The sequence below is a fragment of the Herpailurus yagouaroundi genome, unplaced genomic scaffold (genome assembly GCF_014898765.1).
Source record: "Herpailurus yagouaroundi ecotype Mexico unplaced genomic scaffold, PumYag 141, whole genome shotgun sequence".
Classification (NCBI taxonomy): Eukaryota; Metazoa; Chordata; class Mammalia; order Carnivora; family Felidae; genus Herpailurus; species Herpailurus yagouaroundi.
Genome location: NW_024412396.1, coordinates 14,820,880 through 14,837,412, shown reverse-complemented (window position 1 = coordinate 14,837,412; position 16,533 = coordinate 14,820,880). Strand labels below are relative to the sequence as shown.

The window sequence follows — 16,533 nt, the reverse complement described above, 5'->3', positions numbered from 1 at the left end:
ACCTGAGCCCAAGTCAGATGTTAAACCAACTAAGCCACCCAGGCGCCCCTCTCTCCTGCACTTTAAATTCGCCTTCCATTGGGGCACCTGGGTGGCTCAGTCAGTTAAGTGTCAACTCTTGATTTCAGCTGACAGCGCAGAACTTCCTTGAAATTTCCTGTCTCCCTTGCTTTCTCTGCACCAACCCCCTCTCGAAATAAATTAAAAAATAAAAATAAAGGAGGACGTTTATTGTGTGTCTCGCGTCCATGAAATACAGCCAGACCGACACTAAACCATCCTACACACCTAGAAAACTGACCGGACGATTAACAAAACAATCTGCACAACCTGAACCACAGAATTCAGCAGGTACGCGACACGGAGAAGTGAACTTGGGGAGCGAGAAGGCGCAGGAAGGGAGGTGTTTTTGTCAGCGGAGAGAGGATGGAGACTGGAGGTGGGAGGGAGAATATGGGAAAATCACCCCTCCCCAAAAGCAGCTGGAGAGAAAGTAGAAAATTAGAAACAGCCACAGGGACTAAACTAAAAAGGGAGAAATGAGAGGGTTTAAATTCCGTTAAGACTGTAAACAAGGGGAGTGCAGTCTGCAACTCCACAGCTCGATACCTGGCGGTGCTCTGGTGGGAAGGGCGAATCCCCAGGAACAGAGTGGGGTCCAGGAGTTCTCAGGCCACCCGGGGAAAAGCGGTTCCACTTCTGGAAGGACATTTGGTAGAGACTGTTGAGGCCACCTGGTCCCAGCAGACCCCAGGAGGCGGCCACGTTTGCTGGTGCTGGAACAAAGTCATTAAGGCTGAAGCCTGGTGCCAGATGTGTGTTGTGATTTTCCATAATCCCTGATAAGCTGCTGCTCCACTGTCTCAGGAACTTTTACTCGGCGCGCTGGCACCTGGCCGCAGTCTCAGGGCACTGGCAGCAGCAGGGTCCGTCAAGTGTTCCTGGGTGCAGCCGACATTCAGCCATTGCTCATTCAGCCATTGTTCGGTGAGACCCTCCCGCAGAGGGGCGGAAGAGGTCAAAGCCGCAGTCCTTCAGAAACAACCACATCTGAGTCAAAACGTGGAAGAGAGGCCTGGGGCCTGGTCACAGAGAGTGAAAAAGCAGGGAGTGGATGAAAGCTGAAGACAGAGGACAGGGGCGCAATTGCTGATCCGGGAGAACACATTGGGTAAGGGGTGGCGCCATTTTTACCGCTCCGGCGCATGCGCATACACACCTAGGAACCCCGCAACCATCCACCCCAGTAGGATAGCAGCGCCATCTAGTGGAGAGTGGAGCTATTACACTGAGCCCTGCTCAAGTGGGCCAACCTCACTCTTCAGTAACACAAGTCTCACTGCTGGCTTAGTCTATGGACTATGAAACGCTACATATACTGACTTCTGGGGGAAAACGAAGTAATGTCAGTCCTACCTTATTCTGTCAGCAGGTCCATCTATTCAATTTTCTTTCTTTTTTTTTCTCTTTTACACTACTTTTCTTTTTCTTGAACACAGAAAGAGAAAAAATTTATTTTTATTTTCAATTTTTATTAAAAATATTTTTCCCTAATTTTTATTACTATATTTTTTACTTTTGTGTAAAATTTTCAAATTCTATTTTACATCCATCATTTTATTTTAGCATATTCACCTTTTCAAATTTTCAAACGATTTCCTTTTTTTCTTTTCTTTCTTTTTTCTCTTTTTTGTTTCTTTTCTTTTTCTTGAATGCAGCAAGAGAAAAACTTCATTTTTACTTTCAATTTCTATTAAAAATATTTTTCTTTAATTTTTATTACTATAATTTTTACTTTTGTGTAAATTTTTTCAAATTCTATTTTACTTCCATCATTTTATTTTAGTCACTACAGTGTATTCACTTTTTCAAATTTTCAAATGATTTCCTTTTTTTCTTTTTTTATCTTCTTTCTGTTTTTCATTTCTTTTCTTTTTCTTGAATACAAAAAGAGAGGATTCGTATTTATTTTTAATTTTTATTAAAAATATTTTTCTAAATAAGCCATACAGAGAAAGACAGATACCATATGGTTTCACTCTTATGTGGATCCTGAGAAACTGAACAGGAACCCATGGGGGAGGGGAAGGAAAAAAAAAAAAAGAGGTTAGAGTGGGAGAGAGCCAAAGCATAAGAGACTGTTGAGAACTGAGAGCAAACTGAGGGTTGATGGGGGGTGGGAGGGAGGAGAGGGTGGGTGATGGGTATTGAGGAGGGCACCTTTTGGGATGAGCACTGGGTGTTGTATGGAAACCAATTTGACAATAAATTTCATATATAAATAAAAAAAATATTTTTCTTTATTTTTTTCTTACTTTATTCATTACTTTTGTGTATATTTTTTCAAATTCTATTTTACTCCCATCATCTCATTTTAGTCATTTTTTTAAATTCTCAAGCAATTTCCTCCCCCCCCTTTTTTTCTCTAATCTGTCAAACCACTTTCAACACCCAGACCAAAACACACCTAGAATCTAGCATCATTTATTCAATTTTGGTGTGTGTGTGTGTTTTTAATTTTTTAATTTTAATATTTTTTTAATTTTAATTTTTCTACCTCATTAATTCCTTTTCTCCCTTCAAAATGACAAAACAAAGGAATTCACCCCAAAAGAAGAGCATGAAGAAATGACAGCCAGGGATTTAACCAACACAGATACAAGCAACATGTCTGAGCCAGAATTTAGAATCACGATAATAAGAATACTAGCTGGAGTTGAAAATAGATTAGAATATATTTCTGCAGAGATAAAAGAAGTAAAAAATAGCCAGAATGAAATTAAAAATGCTGTAACTGAGCTGCAATCATGGATGGATGCAGCAGCGGCAAGGATGGACAAGGCAGAACAGAGAATCGGTGGTATAGAGGACAAACGTAGAGAATAACAAAGCAGAAAAAAAGAGGGAGATTAAGGCAAAAGAGAATGATTTAAGAATTAGAGAAATCAGTGACTCATTAAAAAGAAACATCAGAATCATAGGGGTCCCAGAAGAGGAAGAGAGAGAAATAGGGGTAGAAGGGTTATGTGAGCACATCATAGCAGAAAACTTTCCTAACCTGGGGAAAGACATAGACATCAAAATCCAGGAAGCACAGAGGACCCCCATTAGATTCAACAAAAACCGACCACCATCAAGGCATATCATAGTCAGCTTCACAAAATACTCAGGCTAGGAGAGTATCATGAAGCAGCAAGGGAAAAAAAGTCCCTAACCTACAAGGGAAGACAGATCAGGTTTGCAGCAGAACTATCCACAGAAACTTGGCAGGCCAGAGAGGAGTGGCAGGATATATTCAGTGTGCTGAATCAGAAAAATATGCAGCCAAGAATTCTTCATCCAGCAAGGCTGTCTTTCAAAATAGAAAGGAGATAAAAAGTTTCCCAAACAAACAAAAATTAAAGGAGTTTGTGACCACTAAGCCAGCCCTGCAAGAAATTTTAAGGGGGACTCTCTGAGGGGAGGAAAGATGAAAAAATATATATAAATAAAGATCAAAAGCAACAAAGACTAGAAGGACCAAAAACTCCAACTCTACAAGCATCATAATGGCAATAAATTCATATCTTTCCATATTCACTCTAAACGTCAATTGACTCAATGCTCCAATCAAAAACATAGGGTAACAGAACGGATAAGAAAACAAGATCCATCTATGTGCTGTTTACAAGAGACTCACTTTAGACCTAAAGATACCTTCAGATTGAAAGTAAGGGGATGAAGAACCTTCTATCATGCTAATGGTTGACAAAAGAAAGCTGGAGTAGCCATACTTATATCAGACAATCTAGACTTTAAAATAAAGACTGTATCAAGAGATGCAGAAGGGCATTATATCATAATCAAGGGGTCTATCCACCAAGAAGACCTAACAATTGTAAACATTTATGTGCCAAATGTGAGAGCACCCAACTATATAAATCAATTAATCACAAACATAAGGAAACTCATCAATAGTAATACCATAATAGGAGGAGACTTCAACACTCCACTCACAGCAATGGACAGATCATCTAATCAAAAAATTAACAAGAAAACAATGGCTTTGAATGACCGGACCAGATGGACTTAACAGATAGATTCAGAACATTTCATCCAAAAGCAGCAGAATATACATTCTTCTCCAGTGCACATGGGATGTTCTCCAGAATAGACCATATACTGGGACACAAATCAGCCCTCAACAAGTACAAAAAGATCGAGATCATACCATGCATATTTTCAGACCACAGCGCTATGAAACTCGAAATCAACCACAAGAAAAAATTTGGAAAGGTAACAAATACTTGGAGACTGAAAAACATCCTACTAAAGAATGAATGGGCTAACCAAGCAGTTAAAGACGAAATGAAAGAGTATATGGAAGCCAATGAAAATGATAACACCACAACGCAAAACCTCTGGGATGCAGCAAAGGCGGTCATAAGAGGAAAATATGTAACAATCCACGCCTTCCTAAAGAAGGAAGAAAGATCTCAGATATACAACCTAACCTTACGCCTTAAGGAGCTGGAAAAAGAACAGCAAATAAAACCCAAGCCCAGCAGAAGACAGGAAATAACAAAGATTAAAGCAGAAATTAATGTTATCAAAACCAAAAAGCAGTAGAACAGATCAATGAAATCAGAAGCTGGTTCTTTGAAAGAATTAACAAAATTGATAAACCTCTAGCCAGTTTGATCAAAAAAGAAAAAGGAAAGGACCCAAATAAATAAAATCCAGAATGAAAGAGGAGAGATCACAACCAACACAGCAGAAATACAAACAATAATAAGAGAATATTATGAGCAAGTATATGCCAATAAAATGGGCAATATGGGAGAAATGGACAAATTCCTAGAAACATATACACTACCAAAACTGAAACAAGAAGAAATAGAAAATTTGAACAGACCTATAACCAGTAAGGAAATCGAATTAGTAATCAAAAATCTGCCAAAACACAAGAGCCCAGGGCCAGATGGCTTTCCAGGGGAATTCTACCAAACATTTAAGGAAGAGTTAACACCTATTCTCTTGAAGCTGTTCCAAAAAACAGAAATGGAAGGAAAACTTCCAAACTCTTTCTAGGAAGCCAGCATTACCTTGATTCCAAAACCAGATAGAGACCTCACTAAAAAGGAGAACTATAGACCAATTTCCCTGAAGAACATGGATGCAAAAACCCTCAACAAGATATTAGCCAACCGGATCCAACAATACATTGAAAAAATTACTCACCACGACCAAGTGGGATTTATACCTGGGATGCAGGGCTGGTTCAATATCCACAAAACAATTCACATGACTCAGCGCATCAATAAAAGAAAGGACAAGAATCATATGATCCTCTAAATAGATGCAGAGAAAGCACTTGACAAAATACAGCATCCTTTCTTCATAAAAACCCTCAAGAAAGTAGGGATAGAAGGAGCATACCTCGAGATCATAAAAGCCATATATGAACAACCCAACACTAATATCATCCTCAATGGGGAAAAACTGAGAGATTTCCCTCTAAGGTCAGGAACAAGACAGGGATGTCCACTCTCACCACTGGTATTCAACATAGTATTGGAAGTCTTAGCTTCTGCAATCAGACAACACAAAGAAATAAAAGGCATCCAAATTGGCCAGGAGGAGGTCAAACTTTCACTCATCGCAGATGACATGATACTCTATATGGAAAACCCAAAAGATTCCACAAAAAACTGCTAGAACTGATTCATTAATTCAGCAAAGTGGTAGGATATAAAATCAATGCACAGAAATCGGTTGCATTCCTATACACCAACAATGAAGCGACAGAAAGAGAAATCTAGGAATCTATCCCATTTACAATTACACCAAAACCATAAAATATCTAGGAATAAATCTCACCAAAGAGGTGAAAAATCTATACACTGAAAACTATAGAAAGCTTATGAAAGAAATTGAAGAAGACACACACACAAAAGGAAAAAGATTCCATGCTCTGGGATAGGAAGAACAAACACTGTTAAAATGCTGATACTACCCAAAGCAATCTACATATTCAATGCAATCCCTATCAAAATAACACCAGCATTCATCACAGAGCTAGAACAAACAATTCTAAAATTTGTATGGAATCAGAAAAGACCCCAAATAGCCAAAGCAATCTTGAAAAAGAAAACCAAAACAGGAGGCATCACAATCCCGGACTTCAAGCTATACTACAAAGCTGTAATCATCAAGACAGTATGGTACTGGCACAAGAACACACACTCAGATCAATGGAACAGAAGAGAGAACCCAGAAATGGACCCACAAATGTATGGCCAACTAATCTTTGACAAAGCAGGAAAGAATATCCAATGAAAAAAAGACAGTCTCTTCAGCAAGTGGTGCTGGGAAAACTGGACAGCAACATGCACAAGAATGAACCTGGGCCACTTTCTTACACCATACACAAAAATAAACTCAAAATGGATGAAAGACCTCAATGTGTGACAGGAAGCCATCAAAATCCTTGAGGAAAAAGCAGGCAAAAACCTCTTTGATCTTGTCCACAGCAACTTCTTACTCAACACGTCTCCGGAGGCAAGGGAAACAAAAGCAAAAATGAACTACTGGGACTTCATCAAAATAAAAAGCTTCTGCACAGTGAAGGAAACCATCAGCAAAACTAAAAGGCAACCAACAGAATGGGAGAAGATATTTGCAAATGACATATCAGATAAAGGGTTAGTATCCAAAATCTATAAAGAACTTATCAAACTCAACACCCAGAAAACAAATAATTCAGTGAAGAAATGGGCAAAAGATATGAATAGACACTTCTCCAAAGAAGTCATCCAGATGGCCAACCGACACATGAAAAAATGCTCAACATCACTCATTATCAGGGAAATACAAATCAAAACCACAATGAGATACCACCTTACACCTGTCAGAATGGCTAACATGAACAACTCAGGCAGCAACAGATATTGGCGAGGATGCGGAGAAAGAGGGTCTCTTTTGCATTGTTGATGGGAATGCAAGCTGGTGCAGCCACTCTGGAAAACAGTATGGAGGTTCCTCAAAAAAACTAAAAATAGAAGTACCCTATGACCCAGCAGTTGCAGTACTAGGCATTTATCCATGGGATACAGGTGTGCTGTTTCGAAGGGACACATGCACCCCCATGTCTATAGCAGCACTATCAACAATAGCCAAAGTATGGAAAGAGCCCAAATGTCCATCAATGGATGAATGGATGAAGAAGAGGTGGTATATATATACAATGGAGTATTACTCAGCAATCAGAAAGAATGAAATCTTGCCATTTGCAACTATGTGGATGGAACTGGAGGGTATTATGCTAAATGAAATTAGCCAGTCAGAGAAAGACAAAAATCATATGACTTCACTCCTATGAGGACTTTAAGAGACAAAACAGATAAACATAAGGGAAGGGAAACAAAAATAATATAAAAACAGAGAGGGGGACAAAACAGAAGAGACTCATAAATATGAAGAACAAACTGAGGGTTGATGGAGGGGTTGTGGGAGGGCAGATGGGCTAAATGGGTAAGGGGCACTAAGGAATCTACTCCTGAAATCATTGTTGCACTATGTGCTAACTAATTTGGATGTAAATTTAAAAAAAATAAAAAATAAAATTAAAACTAAAAAATAAAATATTAAAAAAATAATAAAATAAAATAAAATAAAATAAAATAAAATAAAATAAATTCATCTTCCCTTCCCACCTATCTACCCTGTGAACTTCAAGCTCTAACATCAGGTAAAATCAACACCCTTACAAAGACTTCTAGAGCAGCTTCTACTATTGAGGTCAAATTCCTATAACAAAGACATTTGTGTGTGTGTCTGAAATACATCTTAGTATAGCTATCTATATCTAGTTGTCTAGCTACCTACATATCTATCTATCATCTATATTTCGTAGTGATTCTGCTTCTTTAATTGAATCTCGACTAAAAAAGCTCCACATCTGATCCATGACCCACTTTAGTTCCTGTTATTTTGCTTCAAAGTTTGGGAATTCTGGTTGGCTTCTCCCAAAGTCTCAATTTAACTTTGTGGTTATTTTGTTGTTTCTTAGGAAAGGGCTTTCACTACAACACTCAGTGACTTTCAGTTGAATGTGCACCTCATTTAACAGAAACTCCTTTGCCTTTTGGGCCCGTGATATTGTCTTTACCTAGTAAATCAGAAGCAATGATCAATCCATGAGGGATTTAGGTGCGGGGGCTTATGTAAATATTTTCTACAGCTGATTCCTGGGAGGAAAAACATTGTCAGCCCAAATCTAATTCTATATGTTTTATGTCCATACAAATGTCACTCTATTGACTGTAGCTCTTGTTTTGAAGATTTCTGGGAATTAAAAAAAAAAAAAAAAAGATCACTGGTCCCACTTCTAGCCATGACTAACTAGTGCCAATCATGCCTTCTCACTGTCTGCACGTAGACAACTAGACAAAAATGTGAAACAAATTTTCAGACATTGGACCACAACTAATTCAGAACTGTGATCTTGAAAATAGAGAAACAAATGAGGAGGGCTGTATAATCACCCCAGCTTTCTGGATGCAAGGACCATTTAGACAAGGACACAGAGAAGGGATCTTAAGCAGCATATAGAGATCAAAGTTTGAGGAGAAGAAAAAAAAGTTTGAGGAGGATAAGGTAGGTAGAATGTGTGGAACAGTCTAGAGAGGACAGAGCAATGACAAAAAAGGAGCTCCAGAAATACACATAACATATCCTTGAGTTTTTGACTGAATGTAAGCAGTGTATAAATAGGATGGGATTCCAGAAGGCTAAGTAATGAATGGATCTGTCAACTGAAAAGTTTCCATAGCTCACACTGGATGGGGAAGTTCTAACAAGTAATGGAATTGGAGAAGTTTTTGACTTTTTTGCTTTTTTCTTAAAGAGAAGCCATAGTTGCAACTAAGCCTTAGCTGGAAAGCTACAGAGTTTCTACAATGAATCATCAAGATGGATGCAATCCCAATGATACTATGAAGAAAAAATAAAATGAGACCCATACACAAAACATAATCAATGAATACCAACCTTAGAATGACCCTAGTGTTGAAATGAGCAGACAAGGATTTTAAAGCAGCTATTATAACTGTGCTCAAGGACATAAAGGAAAATATACTTGTAGTAAATGAACAAACAGAAACTATAAATGAGAATCAAATGGCAAGTCCACAGGCTGAACATATGGTAAGGATGTGGGGCTCTTGGCCAAAGTGAGGTGGAAGGCCCTGGAGCAAGACCGAGTCCAGACCAAGCATTAAGTTTAGCTTGCAATGCTTATAATTAGAATGAATAATTTGAAATTGCAGCTTCACCTGATGCAGTCATGTCCTCTTCATCCAATTTCTTAAGATCTCTCTCAGTTTATGAACCTCTTAAAAGCATTAATCTCCTAAGATCTGATTGTTAAACCCTGTGGGATAAATCAGAATATTATTACAGAATTGTCAAGTTAATATTGCTGGTGTTTCAAGGTCCAACCACAGGTGTCTTTTCCGCTAGAATATATGATGATGACCACAATACCAAGATCCAGTACAGCCTATACTGTGCTTTTTGGACTTGGGCTTTAAACCCTTGCATGTAGTCACATTGATAATGAAAAGAGAAGGACGTAGGAGCTTGGCTGTAAAATGCATGAGAAGTATTTTCTACTGTTACATGCATCAGGATGTTAAGGCCCAGAAGTTTAAGCAGGACACAGCCCAGTTCTTTTGGATATTTTTCAGCCACAACAGCATGAAAGATGACTAACCAGGCATCGAACCAGTGAGTCTTTGAATAGAATTTCCACTGAGTTCTCTGGCCAAGCAGCGCAGATCCTGCAAAACAAAAAACAAAAAACAAAACAAAACAAACACTCAATGGTATCATATCTGGAAAGCATTTACCATAGCAACCAACCTGTCAAATATGATAATATATGAGAGAAATGTCTTTCTCCTTCTTGAAGTCATGTTGGAAAATATCAACTGGCCACAAATATCAATTGTGGAGTTATTAATGGCTATATTCATTTTGCTGGAAAGAAATCTTCAGTGAGACTTTCAAGACAAAAAAGTAGATCTAGATAAACTGGTGAAAGAAAAATTTTAGTAATTTCAAAAATATGAGATTCAACTAAAGGAAGTTGACAAAAAAGATGATGTGACTTCCTTTTACAACACTCTCCCTAATCCCTTGCTAAAAAAAAAGTATTATATATATATAAATATACATTTATATCTTATATATTTATATATATATACAGGGGAGGGGGTGAGGAACACCTGATTGCCTAAGTTCAGCTCACAGGTCAGCCAGTGGTCATGTCCTCTCAGTGACCTCCTTCAACAAAAGTTTAGGGCAACTGGAGATAAGGGGGAGAAGAGGTAGGTAGTGAGGCAGGGAGAAATTAGTTCGGAGGAATATGTTGGACTCTGTCCTGTGGACAAGAACCATAGACTAGAGTGGAGAGAGCCTAAAGGTAGAAACAAGAGCTACATGATAGGCAATAGATGATGAATGGCCTTGACAGAAGTGTACGGAGGGAATAACTGGTTATGAAGAAGTAAGGCTGGATTTGGGAGACATCTAAGATGTGGAATTGATATGACTTTATAACTAGTTGGATAAGGAACAGGAAAAGGATGATATTCGGATAGATGGCTTGGAAGCTGGTTTAGACTGAATTTGTCCCCCAAATTCATATGCTGAAGCCCTAACCATCAATATAACTGTACCTGGAGGTAAGGTATTTAGGAGATAATTAATGTTAAATATGTTAAATGAGGTCATAAGGGTGGGGCCCTAATCCAATAGGACTGTGGCCTTATGAAAACAGGAAGAGAGAGAGAGAGAGAGAGAGAGAGAGAGATCTTCCCTTCAGTTAGAAGGTACTGTATACAAGCCAGGAAGAGTTCACCTGAAACTAAATGGCAAGAGCTTGATCTTGGACTTCCCAGCTTCCAGAACTGTGAAAAAATAAATTTCTGTTGTTTAAGCCACCCAGTCTATGCTATTTTGTTATGGCAGCCCAAACAGACTAATACAAGAGCCAATGGGAGGAGTGGGATTATGGGGAGGGGACATGTTCATGCAATTCACCTGGATCAAGAACACAAAACAAGAAGCCAGTTGCAGCAATGTTTTGAGTTCAGATTGGGATATCTCAAGATTGGGATGTCTAAATCATAGACATTTATATGAGAAGATAAACGGCTGGAAATCTATGTATGAAACTCTGGGGAGTGGTTGGCTGGAAGTACATACTTGGAAACCATCAGCAGTAGGTGGTAGTTGAAGCCATGGAGATGGGCAAGCAGAGGAGGAAAGAAGTTCAACAATGCAGAATAAAATAGCCAGAGATGGAGGAGAACCATAACTGAGTAGTGACTTTGAAGCCAATGAGAGAATTTTGAAAAGAGATGATTAACAGGATCAAATGCAGTGCACTGAGCCCATTTCTGGGGACATGTCTAAGTGTTTGGCACAACCCTTGAAATCAAGGGCCCAACAGTCTAGCTGAAAGGAGAACACAAACATATGAAACAATTAGGAAATCATTCAATTAGAGTAAATTGTCTTATTACTGTAACAGACAAGTGCAATATAGATCCATCCATTTATTCTGCAAACATATTGAGCTCCTACTGTGTGCCAGACATTTCGTTTTTGGAAGAGGCGATTGGGCTTTTTTAAAAGAAGGGCATGACTTAGTTATGGAGGTGTAAATGATATTCTAAGTGAAAAAGAACAAAAGCTGAGTAATTTAGGCACATGAGGAGAGGGGGTGGAAAGGATGCAGTCTTGGCAAGAGTCTAAGAAGGGGGGACTATCTGGGAAGAAAGCCTGGCTAGGTGAGTTTGTGCCAGAGATTGGAGGGCTGGAGGGCACCCGTCAGAGTGTAACTAGTTCCAGAAGTATTCCCGATCCGGTATATTTTCTAGGTGCTATCTACCTACCTACCTAGGAGCCAGTGGGGCCACTGCTTTCTGCAGACCTTGGACATGCAGAAAGTGCAAGCTTCTACAGGGGCCACCAAATACGTATCGAATTGCCGTCAGATACGGAGAGGAGATTATAACTAGATATCAAGGGAAAGCATAATTAGAGGAAAGCTTTTAGATATCACAGCAGTTTCCATGGCCCTGATCTACACATGAGCTTTTTCAAATAGCAGGTGCAGGAGACTGGGAGATCCCAAGCGTCCATCATAACACCTATACTGCAGTGGCTCTGGGTGGACCGATCAGCAGCCAGGCGTATGGCCAGGTAGATAGTATGATGAATAGTGATATGGGCAAATTCGTGGAGGGTGAACCACTACCAGTCTGAACGCTACCAGTCTTGCCTGGCGGACCTGGGAACAAAGCTTGCTTCCCCCAGGACGGCCCTGAGGGTGCAGTTCTCCGAATGGCTGGAAGAGGGCGCTGCGGATCGCACTGGTCCGGTAAAGTCCGAGGTCGACCCAGAGTCCTGGGAGGCGAGGGGTGGGGAAGCCAAGCCAGGTCTCCTCCCAGAAAACCCGAAGCTGCTGAAATCTTCCGCAGAGCGCCTGGCGGGGGTGTTAATGCGGCTGCTTGAAACTTTGCCTGGACCCAGTGTTGGGGGTTGGGGGGAAGGATGGGAGATTGGAGAGGGGAAAGGAACAGAGAAACCCCAGAGCGCTGCTGGCAACTCTGAGGAAATCACGACTACTATAGGCCCTCGGGCTCACACTGCTGGGGCTTCGGTTTGATGGGAGACGGAAGGGTGGAAGAGCTGCAGGTTTCAGCTATCTAAAGTTGAATGCAGCTGCACAGGTCCTAGGGCGAAACAGCCGCGGCGCCGCGAGGAACCTTCTTGAATCTTGTCATTTCAGCTTCAGCAGTCGCTCCAAAACTTTCTTCCGAACTGCACGCGCTTGCTAGGATGTTCCCATTCCTTAGGATGGGGGCTTCCTATCTGTCCAGAGTATGGCGAAATCACCACCGTCCACCCTGTCTCGCCCACTTACAGGCTTTTAATTTAAACAGGAAGAAGAACTGGGAGCAAACAAGCCAATCCGCTACAGGGCTCTGGCTCTACTTATGCCTCTGTCTTCCAGGGCGCCCCGCATCGGCCTCGCTGGGTCTCCCAGCAGCTGTAGGTCGGCCCCCTCCCCACTTCCCACCCCAGTATCGGTTTCTCCGCATTTCAAAGGATGCTGCTAGCGCTGAATTTCCTCCTTCTCTCTACTTTGTAAACCAATCCCCGAAGTCGCTGCTACCCAAGATCTCTTCCGCCAGGGGGCGCCTTGACTATAGGGGCTCTGGCTGTAACTTGGGACAAGTTGAATTAGGCTTGAACCGTGTGACATGAAAATAGGCAAGTTCTGAGACCACAGGTGTGAACCTCTTGGAAGACTTGACCTGACAGAGGAAAAGGTTCTTTGACACCAAAGGCCGGAGGATGGACTCTCCTCCCTGGGAGGACTCCCACTCCAACACCAGACAGCGCCAGTGCAGGGAGAAGGTGACACTGGAGCTACTCTCAGACATCCCAGCGTAGCCTCCCCCTCCACGCCCCCCGCCCGGGCCTGCGCAGAGGCCACGGCTTGAGGAGGGTGTCCGCAAAAGGAAGGTGGCCCGCGAAGACCCTAGATGCTCAAGTCCAGACAGGGAGCAGTGAGAGAGCGCGCCTTAGCTCCGAATCTGTTCCTCGAGCAGCCTCTTCGAAAGCCTCCTCGGGAAAGCCCCCTACTACAGCCCCTGCCCTCCACCCACCTTCTTCGAATAGATCTCTCAGAGGCTGTCAATTCTGGTGCCTGGGAAAAAAGCGCAAGGGGTTCCGGTGAGATCCTTCAGGGAGAGAAAGACGCCCTCCAGAGGGGGAGGCTCCGGATTCTCTGTTCCTTGGATCTCATTGGGGAGCAGCGACCCCCCGCGCCTGGCTGCTTTCCTGCTTTCTCTTCCTGGGTGTCGTTGCCTCGACGGCACCCGAGAACCCAGCTCAGCCAGGCTCGGGAGCCTGCTCCTGGCTGAGGAAGGTTTGCCCTCTGGTGGGGGGCTAGGCACAGGAACAGCCGAGGACCCAGAGAGCTTCATGCAGAGTTAGAAGCCTGGATTCATAGTTTCTATAAATTCAAGATACAGAGTCCTAACTAATAATCCCTTTCATTTGCTAGCAATTTTTATGCTTTACAAACTCATGGATCTCATCCTTAAATACTTGGATCCCTAGTACAACCTGGGAGGTACACAAGGAGAGATTATGACTATTTTTTTTGCCGTTCAGGAATCAGGTGCTAAGAGGCTTTGTTTCCTTAATTCAACATTTCTTGAGACACTGGAAAATTCAAGAATAAATAAAACAGGATCTCACCCTAAATTAGGGAGGCCAGTAAGCAACACCTTAGTTTACTCAGGCTGTGGGCAGAGCGGCTCCAGGGTGTGGTGGGAGTCCAGGAGAACTATACCACAGAGCTGAAACGTGGCAAAGCCAGGGCTCCAGTCCCAGGACTTCTGACTTGTACTCAAATACTCTGCCTATGACCCCTGAGCACTTTAAGATCGGCTGTGGTGAAGAACACTCCCCACCCCCCATCCTACACACACACACACACACACACACACACACACACAACACTTAAGATGAAGAAGGTAGCTAAAAGAAAGGACACTCCTGGGTTAGGAAGAGGTGTTGGGGCCAGAAGACTTCATCAAAACCTCTATCTTGGTTGGATCCCAGAGTAACATTGTCACAAAGTAACTATGTACATATTATTTGGGTGATTTATTGTTAGTTTATAAGCTCTGTGTGGGTAGGAGCCACATCTAGCTTGTTTAAAGCTGAATTGTTAGGCCTCGCACGGAGCCTGGCACAGAGCCAGTACTCAACAAACATTTGTTGAATAAATCACGAATTGCGATAAAACTCGGAGCAAAATAACACCAGAAGGGAACATGGCTGCTCACCGTCCTAAGAGAGGTGTGAAGGACCATGAAGAGAATTAGAAAAATGTGGCGCTGAGGACTGGGAAGGACTTTTCATTTCTCTAGCGATCCAAGCTTCAGACTCCGAGTCATACAGCCTTGTATGAGCCCTCCATCCTAAATTCTCAAAGAAGTGACTCCAGAGGGACAGAAAGGCGCTTCCCCCCCCCCCCCCCCCATAAGGGTGGTGAGCAAAGGTTGGTGGTTCAACGCGTCCCTGGCCGGGCCTGGACCTGAGCTCCAGTCTCCCGGGCTCCTTAGATTCCAGGCCAAGCTGCAGAGAGCAAAGCTGTGTGGCCGCGGTTGAGGTGGGCGTGTGCGGCCCCACCAGGGAAAGCTCCTTGAGAAGCCCGAAATGGACCCCATTGCGCCCACTCTGCCTGAGAGAGTTACTGAAGACGCGGGGACCTACAGGGAAGATCTCAGGCTTCCCAAGTATTCCCTGCAGCCATGAAGAAATTATTAGGTTAACCTCGGTCACCCTACTTAAGATGAAGGGGGAGGTAGCTAAAAGAAAGGACACTCCTGGGTTAGGAAGAGGTGTTGGGGCCAGGGGACGGACTCTCAAAGCCTTTGGTCCGGCAAGAGCAGAGATGGAGATATACGCCTTTTCCCTCCGGTAGATGCCTCAGTCCTTCAGGCTTATGTTGGCAGCGCAGAGAGTGTGGGGCAGTGTGTGTGTGTGTGTGTGTGTGTGTGTGTGTGTGTGTGTAAGGGACAAGGGTAGAAGAGGTGGGGGTGGGGTGCCGCAAGGTGGTGCAAAGGCCCAGGCGAGGTCTAGTCCAGAGCTAGTGCTGGTGAGCGCGCCTGGCGGTGAGGTGCAGCGTAATCTTGGTTGCGGGGGTGCAGGGGGGAGGGCGGAGCAGCAGCCTCGGCTAGGCGCCGCCCTCTGCCCCCCAACTCCTGGCCCAGCTCCAGCTCAGTGCGGAGACTCAATGCCTGCTGCGTGGCTGGGGGTCGAGGTCCAGTCAGCAAGCCTGAGGGTGGGGGTGGGGAGCTGCTAGCCACGTGCGCAGCCGGAGCCTGCTGCGGGACTGCGAAGCTGCCGAGGGACGAGGGCCCAGGCTCAGGGCCTGCGGAAGATGCACCCAACTCTCCCCTTCACTCAAGGCCTAAAGGCAGGGCAGGGTGGGGGGTGTGCTAACGACAATACAGAAATCTGGCGCTCTGGCAATGAAATTAAAAATTTTCTAAAGCTTTCGGAGAGTTTTTATGTGCCCCATCTTATCTGAAAATCTCAGAGAAACCTTGTGAAGAATTACCTACACTTCTAAACGGCATTGAGACCGAGAGAGACGTACACCATTCTATACTTGGTGTTTCTTATACTTACCAGTAATGTGAAATAATGGAGAGGGAAAGGGAGAAAGAAGACAGGTGACTGGGAAACCCACCCCGCCTTAGCATTAAGACCCCAGTCAAAACAAAAGCCCGGGATTCTGGGCCGCCTGCAGACAAGATGTGTATTCAGTTTTGTCTGCTCTCCTCGACGGTTCATTTGAGCTCAGCGTCGTCTTCCCTGCTTGCTCCTAGGGCTTAAATATCACATAGATCAACGCGCAGTTGATGGAGCCTGAGTCTTCCTGACAGCGCCGGGGGG

General features: G+C 43.0%; 1 long non-coding RNA gene across 1 annotated transcript; it reads right to left on the bottom strand.

Moving 5' to 3' along the window:
- Window positions 1-957: 957 nt before the first annotated feature.
- On the bottom strand, window positions 958-9,825 carry LOC121031270 (uncharacterized). The gene is made up of 3 exons (XR_005790641.1): window positions 9,755-9,825; window positions 9,315-9,412; window positions 958-1,488 (listed from the first exon to the last, which is right to left on the bottom strand). It is a non-coding gene; the product is annotated as an uncharacterized LOC121031270 (long non-coding RNA).
- Window positions 9,826-16,533: the final 6,708 nt, after the last annotated feature.